Below are 16213 nucleotides of genomic sequence, written 5' to 3' on the forward strand. Positions count from 1 at the left end.
CTAGGTCCTTTTCTGTCTTGTTTTATTCATTTGCTACTCATATTTTACCCACTCTTAATGGTGTCTGTCCTCAAAAAAACATCTCTATAATGTCATTAAAATCCTCTTGCTGAGCTCTACAAGATAGTGAACGCATTCTGCTTTTGTAATTCGTTTTTTTCCCCCTTCACACTAGAAAAACTACATGCCCTATCCCTTTTACAATTATGCCCTTCAATCTAGTTAAACACAGAAATAGAAACTATAGCTCCTACAAAGACATACTTTATACAAGTCTAATATGTAGTGTCCAACAGACGTTCTCAAGTAGTTACTTGTGTCAATTAAATCAAATTGAAATGAGCTATTTAACAGGAACAATTTTATTATGAGAACATAATGCCAACTCTGTTTTCTCTACATTTCTCCTTAATATGGTGGCATGCTCAAACAGTTTAAGAAGATAACAAAGTTAGCAAAATAATAATTATAATTAAGTAAAATGAGATTGTGTTAAATTCAAGTTATTACTGATGGCTGATTTCTGGGAAATTATAGTTGAGAGATTATTACCTACTTTTCAAAAACTGACTTTTATCTAAGCAAAACTTTTTAAAAGTATACATAATTTTTAAACTTCGGACATTAATTTCATTATATAGTTGATTATCTTAAAAAGTCATGCTTTGCAACCTGAATGAATTATACTCAAATATATATGCAAGGTACATTTTTGATGAGTGGTAAAAAGTATACCTCACCGCCCCCCCCCCCAAAAAAAACCTCCCACCAGTAGTTATATTTCTTTTTGTGTTCTGCAAGTGACATCACTCTGCATTAAACTAAACTTTTTTGTGGTATATCTTTGAGCTCAACAGAGTTAATGTCAGATTTTTACAGTTTGAACCTAATACAGAAATACTTAACTGTGTCTTTGATTTTACAGTTTATATAACTATTGTGACCATCTGCAGCAGCTGCACTTTTCAAATTATTTGCTGAACCAAATTGAGCACAGTGACAAAAGTAGTCATCTCAGATGTACTCTTAAACAGAGAAAGGAAAAGGAGCATTGCCTTCGTACAGTATAGCCATCTGTTGTACAGATGTTATTGTATAGAATGACTTAAGATAAAATAATTGTAGAAAAATTTCATTAAAACCTCAACAATTTGCACTTGTTTATGCGAATCTGCATAACTCCCCAATGAGACAACACACTTGGGGTTTCTTCAGTTCTCACTCACTTTCTCTTTGATCCTTTTTGATGTGCTGATTTTAATAAACACAGTCAAAAATATCATGGAAAAAACTACAAAGGAACAATTATAGCAGCAGAAACTACTCTAATCCCTAGCTTACGCAAGCTATTTTTAGTGAAAATTTTTTTTAACACTCTTTATGTGACAATGTTACATAAACAGGGTAAAAACAGTCCTTTCCAGATGAGTTTTAATTTAGGAGCTGAAATAGATTTGTAATGCCAGAAGAATCTTACATTCTGAGTAATATTTAGAGAAACACAAGGGGGGAACGTGTTGTAGGCATGTTTCCTCACTTCTGCAAGGTACAAAAAATATTTGAGTTCGTCTAATAATTGTGTTTTTTTATCATCTCAACTGTCATAAGCTTATGGGAAGAGTATGGGAAAGAGAATAATAAAAGCAGGAAGGGGAACAGTTAATCTTCTCACTGAGACATTGACGATACATTTAAATCTAGGACATTTTCATATTCATTTACTGGTTTTTTACAACAAAACATATACAAAGTATTCACCAAAATGTTTTCTCAATTTGAAATAAAATGAAATGGTTAAATATTTTTAACTTAAAAAAGGAAAGCCGCGGGATCCCTGGGTGGCGCAGCGGTTTGGCGCCTGCCTTTGGCCCAGGGCGTGATCCTGGAGACCAGGGATCGAATCCCACATCAGGCTCCCGGTGCATGGAGCCTGCTTCTCCCTCTGCCTGTGTCTCTGCCTCTCTCTCTCTGTATCTGTCATAAATAAATAAAATATTTAAAAAAAAAAAAAAAAGGAAAGCCGCAAGTTCTTCTTAGCTTTCTGTACTGTCTTGTGACCCTAAACTATGAGTTTCAAAGGACTTGATTTTTTCCTAGTTCTACTCTGCAGATGCTAGTGTAACAGTGACTTATAATAACCTAATTTGTATTTCTGCTGGAATACTTTATGTTCTCCCATATGTCTTTGGTAAAATGGCTCTAAAGTTCTGACTTTGGTAGATGTAATGCTTAGATTTTTTTTCAGTTGGTATATAATATTGAAAAAAAAACCCAAATGAATCTCATTTAGAGATTGTATCTTACTTTCTGAAACATTTTAAGGCTGGTAGTGTTTCTTTGCTATCTGTTAAATCCATCCCATTCCCTAGTATGTTCTTTCTAAAAACAACCCCCTTCCCTCTACCTACACACATAACACAATCTTTTTTTTGCCATTTGAAGTATGTCCTTTTGGAGAAGCCATAAGTATATAGCTGTAAATTGTGAACACAGTGTAGCACTTTGCACAGGCAGGGTGGGGAGTGAGCTGCAGACTTTAGCTCCCCTTGTCAAGAGTAAATTATGGCTCTATTAGGGCGTCACTCCTTGGATTTTGGCAAATGAGGGTACACGATTCAGGCTGCAAAATGGCTGTACTTTAGGCTGCCTTGCTTTTGTTCAGGGACACTTAGATTAGCAACCTCCACGATAAGGAGAAGGGAAATAGGATATGAACAAGTTCAGTCGCACAGAAGGTTGGGGGCAGAGTCTAAGTGAGGCCATCTTGGCTCGCGTTTTTGTCAGAATTGGGGAAAAGTTGCAAGGATCCCTTATCCACAGGCACTTATGAGACTTGCCATCTGAGGCAGAAAACAATGAGTTGAACTCCTTCTGGTCAAAGGGCTGCTACTTAAATAACTTTCACTACCCCAGCCTCTGTCATCCAGATGCACTTATGTTTGCTTATAAACAAAAGTAGAGAGAAAAAAAAGTGTAACCACATTATTTTTCACGTATACAAATGCCTCTTCTCATGTTCACGGAATTTGAGACCAATAAACCATTAAGAACCTCAAGTTCCTTTTCATGTACTGAAAAGTGAAACCCAGTCATTAATTGATACAAAGTGGAGCTCCAGCTTCTCATACCAGAGTTAACTGGATCTCCTGAGGAAAATCTCTTAAGGCGTTGTCATAGTTGTTGGATGCTGCAGAAATGCAAGTAAGCCTAAGGGGAAATCAAACATTAAATTAGATATGACTACCTAAAATAATATGTTGCAATAGTGAGCTATTTACAACACCCCAAAGACTTTTGTTTCTTTTAGAAAGAAACCGCTCCTCTTTCCAGTGTCTGAACAATAGGAAATGAATTATTTGACAGTGAAAACCAGAGGACAGACCTAACTTTCAGGCCGCCATTGAGGATTGAAGTGGGAGTAAAGCGTGTAGACAGCTATACAAATCACTGACACACCTTAATGAATATTGGGTGTGGGCATCAGGGTCCTGTCAGTTTTGACACTGTGTCCCAAGTAGCTTAAACCCAACACTCAAGGAAAGGTGGAGACCTCATTGGGTCTGTAACATCTGGGATTTTATTTGTCATTTTGGCATACCCCGCAAGCGCAAAAGAAAGAGTAAAAGGGGATTATCTTGACAATGAAATGAGTTACTGAATCTTGTGATAATGAAAAGCAGAAGAATTCTAATGCCTTTCTATGGTCCCTGAGGTAGAGGTGCGTTTATAGTTTTACAGAAGTAAAACGTAGACAGGCAGAACAGATGGCCTAGAGTCCGTGAAACATGACACCCCTCACCTCAGAACTGAGTACCACTATTAATCCTGGTCAGATTCCCTCTTATTACTTTATAACAAGGTTCAAAGTTGCTACTGATGAACTGGCATGTACCTCTTGTTTTGAGACATTCAAAAGAAGTAGAATAGAAAGTTCTAAAGATTAAATGGGAAATAAGTAGAAAAAGTAAAATTACCGTGATTTTTTTTTTCAAAATAATGTTTCATATTATTTCTCTAATACAGTGGGAAATAAAAACCATAAATGTATAAGATGCTTTCTGGGGAGTAATTCTCTTGTCCTCTTAGAAATCACATGCAGTGGAAAAGAAATCCCACCATACAAATTTTATTCTCCTTTTTGTATTTGTTACATACAATAATATTAGATTAGCTGGAATTTTGGGTAATAGTAAGCAATACCAATACTATGATCTTAGATCTTTTTTCACACCCTTAGAAAGAGAGGTAACAAATTAAGAATGTTTGATGTCTTTAAAAAAAAAAGAAACACTGGGAGATAAATGCTGTTCAGACATGTTTATACAGTTACTTACTCTTGTTTAACCAAATTATATTAATGCAGTCTTCCACATCTTTCATTTGGGATACTTAAATTTTTGTTTTAAAAGGTGTGTGCATCTTTTTAAATGTCTGTTAGGCAATTATTGTTCTTCATATATGTTTTTTGTTTTAGTGCTATTATGTTACTATAGCTGCTTTGGATTCCAGTGGGAAATTTTTAAAATACATAGGATATTAACTTTAGAAATTAAGAAGATAACCCCTGGGTTGAATTTCTAATGTGTTAAAAGTCACCTAATAAGCAGCTAACTTCGGATGTCGAGCACTATCATGTGCTCTGGTGTAGCGAACATGATGTACCTGCCCAGCCTTTCGTAGAGGGAGATGATCTCATCTCAGAGAGATAACCATCTCTGACTTTTTCTTCTGATTCATCATCGACCTGAACTCCATTTGAACCTTGTTAGACAAAAAACAAGCAGAATTCCTGGCCCAAACTATAAAATATAATTAAGCCCTTTTGAAATGATGTGTAAAAGAACATTGCTGTACCCCCACTTATAACCACTACCACCACCACAACCAATAAAGTTAAATCAAGCACTGCCTGTAATGGATTAAAATAATAAATGTTCCTGGATTTCAGTGTTTGAAGTACTTGAAGAAAACAGGCTCCCAGCAGCCTGGGTAGCTGAATGCAGGAGAGACATTTATTAATGACGAGTTCAAGGATTTGGCCTGTTTAAGATCATTACTTTCTGTTTACCGTGTGTTATACATCTTTTATATTTTTACACAGCCCACATGTGTCCACATGCAATAACGAAAGCTTTTTTTTCCAACAAAAGAATTGTTAATTGTGTAAATACGGTTCTCTTGGGGAATGTGAAGTCTTCATAGGACTCTGCTCCCCGCTAATGAGAAATCCAGTACAATTATAGTCTTCTAAGTATATCCACCTTCAATCTTGTATCTAGCTAACTTGGTCTATTTCTTCCTATTGTTTTTAGTTACCAAATTGTGAACTTAATCTAGACTACTAGAAACTGTTGGCCTTAGGTTAGATATTTTAGAATCATGTCCCGTTGCAGTGGATTTTGTATATCTTAAGTTCTATAGAAAAAGAAATGCTTTTTATTTCTTCTCCTACTTTTAACAAAGGTATGATAAAGAATAATTTCTCTAGTTTTAGATACATTTGGGAAGGGGAAAGGGCAACTGATAAAAATTTCCTATATATATACCTATTTAAAACAATGTTCCATGGATGGGAGGAAAATGGGCCTTTGAGACCACAAAAATGCAATCAGTTGACATAAAGATACCTTACTGCAAAGTGCCATAAGAGAAGAAAGTTTCCAGCCCTGATAATTAAGTAGTGGAGATCTTTTTTTTTTTTTTTTTTTTTTTTTAATTTTTATTTATTTGTGATAGTCACAGAGAGAGAGAGAGAATGAGGCAGAGACACAGGCAGAGGGAGAAGCAGGCTCCATGCACCGGGAGCCTGACGTGGGATTCGATCCCGGGTCTCCAGGATCACGCCCTGGGCCAAAGGCAGGCGCCAAACCGCTGCGCCACCCAGGGATCCCAAGTAGTGGAGATCTTAATAGCTTCTCTGCATCTTAATTGTAGCACCTTACAGGTTAGTATTAGATGCAATGGACAAGAATTATTGTAGCCTTCGGTGCTGGGACTGTGGATAAAGAGAAGATCTGGAATAAATCTTTCTCCCCCACTCTACCAAATTTGTGGCAGCATTTAGTTTTGTCTGTGGTCACAGCAAATTGCCCTCTCATCCACATAAGTCATGAGTAGGCTATTTGCTAGGAAAGTTTCTGGCAAAGCAACCTCGTCAGTGATGAGTGACTGAGGACACATCTGAGATGTTCTTTTACTCTCTGGCTGGGCCTCTGGACCTGTAGGCTATGTTGGCATAACATACCGAGGCCATGCAAGACAGCTGGAGACAGGAAAAAGCATTTATCCACAACCCGGTTGCCAGTTGGAAAAATGAAATTACTAAGAACAAACTAATAGCAATAGTTTTTATAGAGCAACCTGGTGCTGGAAGTAGGCAGACAGAATCTGAGCCCTAGCCCTGCTACTTACTGGCCTTTGATGATGGTAAAAGTTACAACACAGCTCATTTCCAAAATGAAGGCAAAAATACCTAATTCACAGGCCTGTTGAAAGGATTAGGTGAGATAATGTACTCAGGGTACCCTACACATTCTGGCACAAATTTATTAAATTCCTCAATAAATAATGGTCTTTTTTGTATCTTCCTCCTCATCACTCTCCCAACACCACAGGACTGCCCAAATCATTGATCATTAAGTTGTTGAAATCAAAGTTATTGTAAAGATCATCCTTTTCTTTACCAAGAATCCTTTTTTAAATCTTTTTCTCGGGATCCCTGGGTGGCGCAGCAGTTTAGCGCCTGCCTTTGGCCCAGGGCGCGATCCTGGAGACCCGGGATCGAATCCCACATCGAGCTCCCGTTGCATGGAGCCTGTTTCTCCCTCTGTGTCTCTGCCTCTCTCTCTCTCTCTCTCTCTCTCTGTGACTATCATAAATAAATTTAAAAATTTTTTAAAAATCTTTTTCTCTCATAGATCTTATGATCCAAACACATGGCATTTAGGATGGGATAGCTGATATAACTACACCAACTCTATATGACTATAACCAAAAAGAAAAGTTTAGTGCGCCTCCAAGCCTGTTTCAGATAGATTCATGATTTCTTTCGGGCTCTTTGAAATATTGAAAATACCTCATGAACCACCATTACTATGTGGAATTCCTTCAAGGTCAAAGAACCCTGGGTTGAGGCCCACTGAGCTAATTCTAACCCCCCCCCCCTGCCCCCCGCCCCACCTTCCCCAGCACACCCTACCCTTGAGTTAAGGGTGAAAGATAAAGCGATTTGCCCAGGGATATTCTGAGATGGAGTGAGGACTATAACACATCTCCTGGTCTGTTATACCATCTCGAAACACCTGGAATATACAGATCAAGACCAATTTCTAAGCCATTGTAGTAAATTATTAAGCAAGTCATTTTGCTTTCAACACTTTTTAAGTTTATACCAATTCTTCCATCCATGTAACTTTCTTTAAAAATTGATTCACAGTGGTTTCCTCATGTAATTAACTAGCTACTGTATTCCTCTAAGAAATTTTTGCAGTATGTATTTACTGTTGTTCTTTCCTCCCTAAGAAGATTGCTATACACTTTCCAATACGCACAGACAGATCTGCCAGTTTGCTTAAAAAAAAAAAAAAAAACGCCACATGGACCAATCAAGTTTTATTTTTCTAATAAACTGACAACTGTGAAAACAGCATGGTGACAGGTCGGAGAGGAAGAAAGAGGCAAAGCTTATCCTCCATTACCCTTTGGTATTTTTAGTTTAGTTTTTCTAGAATCTGAGAGTTCTAAAACATTTCTCAAAAAGTACCTCTCCCAGACAGAGGCCAAGTAAAAATAGCCAACTCAGTAGACATTTTCATCTTTGATGATTAATTCTCCCTTTATGTGAAAGAAAAAAAGTCCTATTCCTGTTACTTGTTATTTTATTATGGCCAGAAGAAGAGGTGTGGGTTGGGAGGTGGGGGGAGGGGATTGCTTTTACTCACTAGTGAGAACTAGGTGAGAGTACATGGGGATTGGAAATCCCATCCATGAGAAATCATCAGATACATGTTGGGATACAATTAGCAAGGGGACCATCCAGTTGGGCTCTCATTTTGACAGCTAGACTTTTTTTAAAAAGCAAATTTGTTCAAAAGCACCAGCATCCCTTTCAACATAAACATCAATATCCATGTAGTTCTCTGACAGCTTTTTTGTGTTCTGTTCCATATATTAACCTTATACTATATTTTAGTGTACTATACTAATAGGTACAAATATATAGGCATGTTATAAAATGGAATGTAATTCAATACTATCTGATTAACTTACGTATTCTGATCAAGATCAGGGGAGGAAAAAGGTTGGTTTGTTTTTCCCATTGTTAAAATACTCAAATGCCATTTTTTAATGAACTTTAACATAATTAGTTAGAGGAACTACAAATGAGAATAGTTCTAATCATTTCTTTATGAACTATACTTATAAATTTTTTTTTTGGTCATCTGGTTATTTATGGTCATCTTTTTATGGATCATCTCTTCATAGATCTTTATTAAAAATTTTTTTCTGGGCACCTGGGTGGCTAAGGTGGTTAAGCGTCTGCCTTTGACACAGGTCATGATCCCAGGGTCCTGGGATCAAGCCCTGCATCAGCTCTCTGCTCAGAGGGGAGTCTGCTTCTCCCTCTCCCTCTGCCCATCCCCCTACCACCTTGTTCATGCTTGCTCTGTCACTCTCTCAAATAAATAAATAAAATCTTTAAAAAGTAAATTTGATGATTAATTCTCCCTTTATGTGAAAGAAAAAAAGTCCTATTCCTGTTACTTGTTATTTTTAAAATAAATCTTTAAAAAAAATCTTTAAAAAATCTTAAAAAAAATTTTTTTTCTTCCTCACTTTTTGAGGCACCCTGATGCTTCACTGTTATGCAAATTGACCTGGAGATGTATCTGACCCAATCTTGATGATTTTCTAGTAGCCTTAGATTATTTCCAGCTGTATAAAAAAATACCTGGATGTGTTTTGCTAGCACATGTCATCACTGAGTGCTCTTTCTCATGACATACAGAAGCACTGATTCAGACTGCATTTTGCACAGTCAGCATGTAGAGAATAGGAGCCTTACCAAGTGTCTAGTGGAGACTGAGCTGGCAGCATTTTGTAAACATTCTCTAAAACAAGTGGTTTGCATTTATTAGTCTCCTGAAGGAGTATTTTAAAGGTCATGGAACTACTTGTTCCTTGAACTAAATTTTTATACTCAATGAAAAGTATGTCAGTATGCAAACCAAGCAAGGTGATTTCTGTTTATCATTCCAATTGTTTCTGAAATTACTTCTCAATATTGTGACACCTCATTTAGTTTAATTAAATATCTGCCATTAGTTTGCTAGGGCTGAAATTAAAAATATAAACACATATTTTTGAAAGACACCAATGGAAAAATCAGGCAAAAAGCATTCTGTTAAGTGGAAGGGAGTAGAAGAGGTTCTGTACTCGGTTAAAATGACCTGATCACACAATTGCTAAATGCAGTGTGGGGTCCTGGATTGGATCCTAGAACAGGAAAGAGACATAAGGGGAGCCATGTGAAATTCAAATAAAGTATATAAATTAGTTAGTAGTACTACAGTTGATTTACTGGCTTTTGAGAATCATGCTATAGCTCACATAAGTTGTTAACTTTAAGGGAAGCTGACTGAAGGATATCAACTTTGCTCTAAAAGACTAAAATTGTTTCAAAGTTAAAAGATTTAAAAAACAACCTGGTAAGTGTTTGAGTAACTCTGGTAATATTCATGCTTTAAGTGACCATTTAAAATCTTACACTTCCATGGCATATGCCTTTATTTTTTTTCTTCTTCCCATATTATTTTTTGGGATTTTAAGGGGGAAATTAACAGTTCAGAAAATGTAAAGGATAGCACATCAAACACCTATACATTCACCAGCTAGAACAAATGTAAACATATTGTCATATTTGCAGTATGTGCACAGAGGTAAAATACCATGAAATTGTTCAACCTTTTCCAGTGCTAAGAAGATAGCTCCTTCTAGTTCTTAAATTTGGTCATTTTATCCAACAGTGCTTATAGTCCACTAGGAAGGAGACTCACACATTCCTTAATTCACTTTCTGTTGCCATTTATACCAGATTTGAAATGTAGAAGTGTCCAGTTTACATGAACTGTGATTATTCTCTGTGGCCCTGGGTTTATTATGTGTGTGGTGATACATAAAATAAGATTCATTTTATCCCAAGGAAGGTATTTAGCATGTTTCCTGATTTAAAAAAAAAAAAAGAACAAACAAAAAAAAAGGGGGGGATGATGTCCTCATAGGCTGGCTTCTCACAGAGTGAAAGAAAGGGAAAAAGAAAATTAATAGCCCTGTCATGAGTCCCAGGGATTATTTTCATATTTTGTGGTAAAAGTGTGAAGTTTGGTTTACCATTTCTAAATGACGCTTTGTGAAATTCATCACCACTCTTTATTATTAAGCAATCATCATAATCCCTTATTACTGGTTATTTACACCCACCAAGATTAAAACCACTTAAACTAACATGTTTTTCTATTATTGTGTTGTAGCTTTTTAAAAATGTAGCAGGAAATGTCCAAAAGGAAACAGACTCTATTTTAAACTTAAAGCTGGTATTTGTAGGTGAACCTGGTGGCACAGACGACCTGAACCTCTTATCTAGGAGCAAAGCCACCGTCAACTGGTGTATGTAGTCAGAGTAGTGCAGCAAATGGGCATGTGGGGATGAGTTAAATCAGTTGCATAAGCCTTAAAAGTGAACCACACCTCACTTCCTTGTAAGTGTATGGCACAAAAGAACAGAGAAGGGGACAGAAGGGACCAAACAGGGCACATTTATGTCTACAGGTTTTTTTTTTCTTTTTCATTTATTTATTCATTCATTCATTCATTCATGAGAGACACAGAGAGGCAGAGACGTAGGCAGAGGGAGAAGCAGACTCCCTGCGGGGAGCTCGATTCAGGACTCGATCCCAGGACTCTGGGATCACAACCTGAGCCAAAGGCAGTTGCTCAACCACTGAGCTACCCAGGCATCCCAGTCATGTGTTTTCTTAATGCTTTTAGACAGTGCCTGTTCTGTGTCCTTACTGCCAACATGAGCATCTTAAATTCTCTATGTGTTTAAACAAGTCCATGATCAGTGCTGGTCGACCTGAAATAGAAGCAAGTCCAAACTGTAAAAGGATTACAAAGGTTTAAGAAGAGAGTGAGGAGTAGACTGTTAGGGAAAAAAGAAAAAAAATGAAGACAATGTACATATACGTACACAAATACTTATTAGAAAAAATTAACAGCACAAAAGAGAATACAAAGCAAAAAAAAAAAAAACAGATTTGTTTGATATTAGGGAAGTGTCCATGTTTTTTAAGAGTTCACTTGTTTAACAGATTCCATATTACACACGTTGGTTGTTTTTTCCCCTCTAGTACTTCATGAGATCTCGGAACATGAGGCTGATAAACTGCCAAGGAAAAATCTGACATGAGAGAAACTTGTAAATTACTTATTTTGCCTTTGTAACCCAGTGTATATATATATAGCTGATGACCAATAAACATTGGTTGAATAATAAATGCATTCACGTGTAAATATCAAGGTAGAGGTGATCCCAGATATCCAGAAGCCTCTCAGATAGAAACATGGGAGTAGCACTTAGCATGTTAAGAAATGAAGCATGATTATGAATACTGTTATAATAAATTATCCTTAAAGCCATGAGGTAGAGAAATTCACTGGAATAAGAGATTGGACATGAGGGAAAAGAATAGAAACTGTGGGTTACCCTTGGCAATCCCTTTACTTGGAGACTGTATATCGGTTGGGATGCTTTAGCTTATACATGACAGAAAATCGGACCTAAGCTGATTTAAGCAGTCTCATGTAGGTGAAAAGCTTGGAACCAGTGGTGTCCTTGGACATGGTGGAATCCATTACATCTCCCTTCTGTGTTACACAGCTTCAGCCTCACACCCCACATGGTGGCTGCCAGCAACTGCAGCGCCTTCATTTTCTTAACTTCAAAGCAGAGAGCAAGAAAGGTCACTTTCCCAAAAGTATTACTGCACTTGATTGGTTTTCATTGACTCTCATGCTCATCCCTAAGCCAAATCAAACTCCGGAGAGTATCAAACATGAAAATCAAAAAGTCTGGCAAGTTTCCAGCCCTGCTAGCCTACTTTCTGGCAAAGCAGTCCTTAGATTCACTTAGTGTTGAAATAAAGCTATGGCTGTAACAGTGCCTGCTTCAGGTGTAAGATCTCTGTATCTCAGGTAGAGTGTGCCTTCTCCCGTCCTCCTCACAGTTTACCTGAGTCTGGCTGGCTTTCTGATTCTTGTTGCCGGCTCCCAAGTGTTGACCTGATCATTGGCTTCCTGCTTATGGGCCATTTTCCTGAGGTTACAGTCCCTACCTTTATCTTTATTCGCCTAAGAATTCTAGGTATCTCATTCTCTCTACCCAAGCAAAAAAGAATAGGATTTGTATGATAACAGTGAAGTGGTTCATGTGTTTACAGATGTATGTAGTAACACAAAAGCCATCAATATTCCTATATTTGTTTGTAATGATTCAAGTTTAGATTTTTTTCATATCTTTCCTTACCCCAGACAGTAAATACTAATTGTATAACTTTGGAGAATTAAGAAAAGCTTTCCATCAACCCTACGTAAGTTCTACTTTGTGAAAAGAGAAGCACTTTCTGAGGAATATACGTAAGATATAAGTATGTAAATTTTGTCATTCTAGTACTAATTTTTAAGTAAAACCTCAGAAACTAACTTAGTACAGTATCAGTATTATGAGTAGCTCCCACATAGTAGAAATATCTAGTAAGATCCAAGTTCTGTATGTATTAGGCTACTACTATAAAGATGTTATCATATGCTTACAAACATCTTTGTATAAATGAAAGCTGTTATAGAGTAAGAAAGGTAATCGCCTTCATCTGTATGTTCCAGACAAAATGTTGTCAAGCCCATTCTTAACAAGACTTCTGCAGATAAATATAAGCCCTTTCTTTTCTTTTCTTTGATAATTACCTTTGCTCCCATGAAGTTGTCCTTTATGTCTGTCTTCGTTCTTCTGCTTTAATTTTCACCACTTCAAAGTGATATTTTAGGGATGATTAGAAATCAGCACATTAGAGGGAGCATTCGGCAGGTTTCTCACTGTCATAGGGAGAGGTATAAATAAAGAAAAGCAGAAGGCTAGAAACCACTCTGTGGTACTGTATAGAACCAGAAGTATCAGTGTGAATTCATGATTTTTAATATATGGTCTGATCGATAGGTACAGAAATACAAATGTGTGTGTATAAACATGGGTAGTATATATACATAGACTTCTTTCTTAGCCCTCTCTGCTGAGACAGCCTAGAAGCAGTGACACCCTAGTAGCAATGAGCATACCCACTGCCCAGATTTTGTTTTCGAGGTACCATTCTTTAGCAAAAGAAACCCAGGCTCTTTGGACAAATGGCTGATGCCATAGATGAGATGGGAAGAATACAAGATAAGCCTAAAACATCTTTGATGGCCAGAAAGTAAAGAAGTTCTCCAAAAATGATGGTGGTATATCAAAAGGACACAGGACCCAACTTGAAGGGATTCTCAGTTCCCAGAGTTGGTTCAATTGAAGCAACAAAGTAAATGATAGATTATAACCCATAAAATAAAATAAGTACCTGTGAGTCCATAGTAATACAAATACATAATTGAACTAATAGATGGGGTAGAAAGGACAGTCCATTTTACCACAAAATGCTAGTTAAGTGTAGGAGAGTAAGAACACTGGGAAAAAACATTGTCACATACCACAGTAATAATTGCAGGCAAGAACCATAGATGGATGCAGAAACATTTGTGGGTAAAAGTTTAGTATAAAAAAGGATAGATACTTGCATGATTTTCATATATCTCCCCCCACAAGATATTTTTATTTTCATATGAAAAAATAGCAATTTTACAGTGGCAAAACCTGGCAGACACCATTTTAGCCATGTAATCAGAGTTAATATTGCCAGTTGTAAAACATCAATATCACAGACCCTAATATTGATACACTGAGAAGGGCATCAATTTTCTGGGATTCTTGCCAAAAATGTATAACTTCATTCTAATGAGAAAACATCAGATAAACTCAAATGGAGAGACATCCTGCAAAATAATTGGCCTGGACTGTTCAAGAGCATCAAAGTCACTAAACACAAAGCTAGAGGATCTGTCACAGATTAAAGGAGACTAAGGAGACCTGACAGCTAAGTTCAGTAGGGATCCTAGTTTGGATCCTGGACCATAAAAAGGACATTAGTGGGGGGGGGGGGGGGGGAGGCAAAATTTACATAAGATCTGTAGATCACTTAATAGCAGGATATCAATGTTGATTTCAGTGTTTCTGGTAGAGAGGTATATGGGAACTCTGTATATTTTTGCAACTTTTAGGTGATTCTAGCATCATTTCAAAATAGAAAGGATTTTGTGTGATTTCTTTTAGAGGAGGGGGACTTGGAATGGATGGTTTCTAAGGTCTGTTCCATCCAACCTTATGATTCTATGACAGAGTGATGCAAAATGAAGAATGGCAAAGATTTAAGCACTTTTATCTTTTGTTTGTCAGTTAAGAAATATGTTGACACAGATGAAAGTAGGGTCAGATTTTACACTGGCAATTCAGTTTGGTGGGATATATCCTGAAGAGCTACTGTTGTGCTCAGTACTATACTGAGTAAGATGGTCAGTCTACTAAAGCTTGAAAATTATGTGTTCTACCCTTTCAGTCATTTAGCTTACCAAAGTCTCCCATGATTGTTTTATAATAATGGAGATGGATAGAATGATCTGGAAATTAAGTCTTGGACTAAGAGAACAAGAGCCCCCAAAGTGGGCCCCCGAGATTTTTTAAATCTGAGTGTCTGGTGAGGTAGTGATAAACATCAAATAAGCAACCTAGAAGGCCTTTGCTATAAAATATTTTGTGTACAAGGAACCAAAAGAATATTCACATTAAGATTACTATCAGGTAATTGGGTAGTAGGGCAGAGTGAAAATGCATGTATTGGGAAATGTAATTCTAACATTCCCTTAATACTCATTTGCTGGATAGCTGTACTGAATCAAGCCTGTACTTTCATATAATCCCATTATAAGAAATTTCTGAATGCTAAATTGGTATGTTTCATTTAGCTGATATTTACTGTTAAAAAGTAAATATTTCAGGCAATGTAATGCAGTTAAGTCAGGAAGTTATGACTTGAGTTCTAAACTACGTTAATGAAGATGATTTCTGATTCTTGGGTATTTGGGAGCCTGGTTCTTTTTTTTTTTTTTTTTTAACTTTCTGTGGTATTATTTTTTTCTTTAAGTGAGAAAGTTGTGAATAAAGAAAGTTGTGTAAATGAAATGGAAATCTTAGTGCCATAATATGGTTGAAAGAATTTATGAAACTGGTTCCTACTGTCCTAATTATTAACAAAAGTCTTAGCCCCAACTTACATGAGTGCAGTGTCTTCCATGGAAGATTAGAAGTTATGTATCTTATTTCTGCAGTAGGAGCATACAACCTGTATGAAGTTTTTAAGTCTCCACAGAATTGAAAAGTCAGTGTGGGTACTATACTTTGAAACGTGTATACTATGGGCCTAAGGTGTTTTTTAATCTTTCATCTCTTTTAAAGATCAAATATCATTAGAAAAATAAGCCATGGGCATTACAAACGTGGTCTAGTGAAATTCAATATTCACAATGACAATTCAGAATATGAGCTCCTTGGGGGAAAGTTAACCCACCACTCTTAACTTTGCATCCAAATATCTTCAAGTGTGCTGTTAGTTTTATGAAGAGGTTTTGATCTACACTTCTAGTTTAAGTTCAAAAGAAAACCTACATTTTAAAGTGTATTCCTTTTCTGGGTATATTTACTTTGAACTATAGCATATAGTTTTTCTCGTAAATCTAACCTGCCACTATCTGTTTTTAAGGCTTTGTAAACTTCAAGTGGTTATGATGTGTGAAGTTTGGATTAAACTACAATTTTTAGAAAACACATGTTATATATTTTGATTGTTTTGAATTTTAGCATGGGCCGGTCAAAAACTTGAGTGTCTAGGAGAGTAATACACTATACTCTGTTACTATAAGAAATCACAGAAAATTACCCTTTCCCATCATGTGACAATAGATAAATGAAGCAGCTGTTCCTACTCTTAATGTAGTTGTTTGAAAAACTTGCACAATT

At 36.6% G+C, this 16213-nt stretch overlaps 1 protein-coding gene across 11 annotated transcripts in view; it reads left to right on the forward strand.

Annotated features, from left to right (window-relative positions):
* The window catches only part of VPS13B (vacuolar protein sorting 13 homolog B), a 718401-nt gene that overhangs the window by 562033 nt on the left and 140155 nt on the right, over window positions 1–16213 (forward strand). The window lies entirely within an intron of this gene.

The sequence above is a fragment of the Canis aureus genome, chromosome 14 (assembly GCF_053574225.1).
Source record: "Canis aureus isolate CA01 chromosome 14, VMU_Caureus_v.1.0, whole genome shotgun sequence".
NCBI classification, from domain to species: domain Eukaryota; kingdom Metazoa; phylum Chordata; class Mammalia; order Carnivora; family Canidae; genus Canis; species Canis aureus.